A 3,002-nucleotide genomic window follows, 5' to 3' on the forward strand; every position below is an offset into this window, starting at 1 on the left:
GGGTTGGGACAATTATTTATATCTATATCTATATCTATATCTATATCTATATCTATATCTATATCTATATCATCTATATCTATATATCTATATCTATCTATATATATTTATAGACAATATGATTTTACTTTGGAAACAATCCCCCAATAATGCCTGCACCCAAAATTATGTAAAAATGGTCAAAAACAACAGATTTGAAGAGTTATAATTTCCTAATGTGACTGTTTCCAGCTGTACAGTAAATTATAAACCATATCAAACTGTGTTAAGGCAGATGATCAATTGGTGCTTGTGTCTGTAGGTAGTGCTGGGATTGGGAGCTCTCTCTGGTTGTTTGGTCAGCTAGCCCAGGAAGGGCAGTCCTGGAGGGGGGCACCCCACCCGTCTCGTCATTGCTCATTCTGCTGAACTTCTGTGACTGAGGTGGACACAGAAGCCTGACCTTTGTGAACATCAGTGATGCACACCTACTGTCCATCGACTGCCTCCTTCCACAGGATCACTTTATTGTCTCCACCTGAAATGGCCAGGATGTTAGCTGTAATGGGCCAGCTGACGTGCCACATGACATCATTGAACTTGTGCAGCAGCTTGGGAGACCACGTGTTGCCTGAGGCATCATCACAGGTCCAGATGAACACATGACCATGCTGGGAGCTGCTGGCAATGCTGCTGGTGGGCAAGCCAATGAAGGGGGCCCAGGCCATGTCACAAACCCAGTCACTGTGTGCTTCCAGCTTCTGCTTCTTCTTCCACTGGCCATCCTCATTCTCCTTCCACAACTTCATGAGATTGTCAAAGCCACCTGATGCAAATTTCTTGCTGTAATTGGGTTTCTGCCCTGACTAGGCTGGTCTATGAGGCTTCCAGGTACAACAGGAGGGGCCCAGCTGACGGCGTTGTAACCAATGGTGTGTGCGTTGTTGATCATCTTCACTTTCCACTGGCCTTTCCTGGTGTAGGTAGGCAGAGAGATGGCCCTATCTGAGCTCCCACAGGCCAGGATCAGACCACAGTCATGGGGTCCCAGCACATGGAGTTGACTGAGAAATCGGGTCCCACGTGCTCATGTGTCTTCTCCCAGGTACTGTTTTCCTCTTTCCAGATGATGACTTTCTGGTTGTAGGAGCAGGATGCCAGAATATTGCCATACGTGGGGTAGGCCCAGGCCACTTGCCACACAGGACTCTCATGTCCTCTGAGGTCAGTGATGAGGATCTGCCCTCCACTGTGGAGGATGGACCTGTCTGATGAGCAGGTTGCCAGGTGGGTGCCATAGTAGTCTATAGGGGCATCATGAATCATGTCCTCATGAGAGGTGTCCACAGTGTTAATTACTGACACCATGGTGGCGGTGGCAGTGGCAGTGGCAGTGGCGTTAGCTCCCGGCCTTGGTCGTGGCAGCTCCTCAATTCAGGCCTTCTTTAAATTCATTTCAAAGAAAGGCTCAGCTACTTGTAACAGTTTTTACATTTTTTTCTGTTATCTAGTTTTATACGATGAGTAAATAGTTATAATAACTATATAAATTGAAACCTGTGGAAACAACTATCAAATAGTTGGTGAACATGCACTCAACTCTGCTTGTGGGTAAGTTAGTTGAATCTGCATTTTTAGCCTTTTCCTTGGGAAATTTAATCCCAACATTTAATGTTATTATTGATATGTGCGGAATTATCCTTTTTTTCCCCCTACTTGTTTTGTGCTCTTACTTCTATTTATCTCTCCTTAGTTTTCCTCATGTAGTATTCCCCGAAGAGTAGGTTTACTTTTGTCAAATTCTTTCAGCATTTGTTTATCTGGTAATGATTTTATTTCTTTTTCCCATTTGAAGGATAATCTTGCTGGGTATAGTACTCCTGGCTGAAACTATTTTTTCTTTCAGTGTTTTCTGTATGTTTTCCCATTCTTATTTATTTATTTACATTTTTTTCAGAGAAGTTTTTGCTATAGGGTGTGTGCGCTCACCAGAAAGACAGAGAGAGACAGAGAGACAGAAAGCGAGAAATCACCCCCAGGGGGATGGCCACACCGAAATCCCTTCTCCTCCATTCTTCTCTCAGGATCTTGGGCACACATGCACACATACCCAGTGTGAGTTTAAGCCACAGGGTCCAGGATTTGAACTGCAGTCAACTACATAGGAGTCCAGTGACATAGCCATTACACCAACTGCTGGTCCCATGTTTTCCCATTCTTTCTTTGTATGCATTATTTCAGTTAAGAGGTCAGATATTAGTCTAGTAGGGTAACTTTTATATGTAACTTGATGTTTCTCTCTTGCTATTTTTAGAATATTGTCTTTGACTTTTATCTATTTGGCTATGTAGTGCCTTGGAGAGGATTTTATGTTGTATCTATTTGGTGTCCTTTGTATTTCCTTTATTCGAGTGTCTGTATGCCTCTTTAAATTTGGAAATTTTTTGTTAATATATCATGAAAGAGATTTTCTATGCCTTTACCTGTCTCTTTGCCTTCTGGAATACTTATTATGCAGATATTTGATTGTTTAATGGTGTCTAAGGATTTCCTGTTTGTTATCCTGATTGTTAACATTTATTCTAGTCTTTTCAGGTGCTTGAACTAAATCAAAGGTTTTGTCTTAAGGTCAGAATTCTTTCTTATGCATGGTCTAATCTGCTCTTGATAGTTTAAAGGGAGGTTCTGATTTCCTGCATCATATTCTTTATCTCTAGAGGTTCTGTGTAAGTTTTTTTTCAGTGTGTCTGTTTCTTTATAGAGCTCCTCCTTAAAATCATGGAAAGATTTTCTCATCTCCTGGAATTTGTTGTCTATTTTCTTTTGCATCTCAGTGAATTTTGTTACAATGAATGATCCAAATTCTTTTTCTGACATTTCTGTGATCTCTTGCAGTTTATCCATTATTGGTGAGAAGTTATTAAGTTCCCTCAAGGGGGAGGTTTTTCTGGTTTTCTCCTATTTCTTTCTTTTTTTTTGGGGGGGGGAGAGATTTTCACTATAGGGCGTGTGCACTCGCCAGA

General features: G+C 41.6%; 1 pseudogene; it reads right to left on the reverse strand.

Moving 5' to 3' along the window:
• Positions 1-389: 389 nt before the first annotated feature.
• LOC102478890 (protein SEC13 homolog pseudogene) lies at positions 390-1,359 on the reverse strand (annotated as a pseudogene).
• Positions 1,360-3,002: the final 1,643 nt, after the last annotated feature.

Source organism: Tupaia chinensis, unplaced genomic scaffold (assembly GCF_000334495.1).
Source record: "Tupaia chinensis unplaced genomic scaffold, TupChi_1.0 Scaffold146052_1, whole genome shotgun sequence".
Taxonomy (NCBI): Eukaryota; Metazoa; Chordata; class Mammalia; order Scandentia; family Tupaiidae; genus Tupaia; species Tupaia belangeri.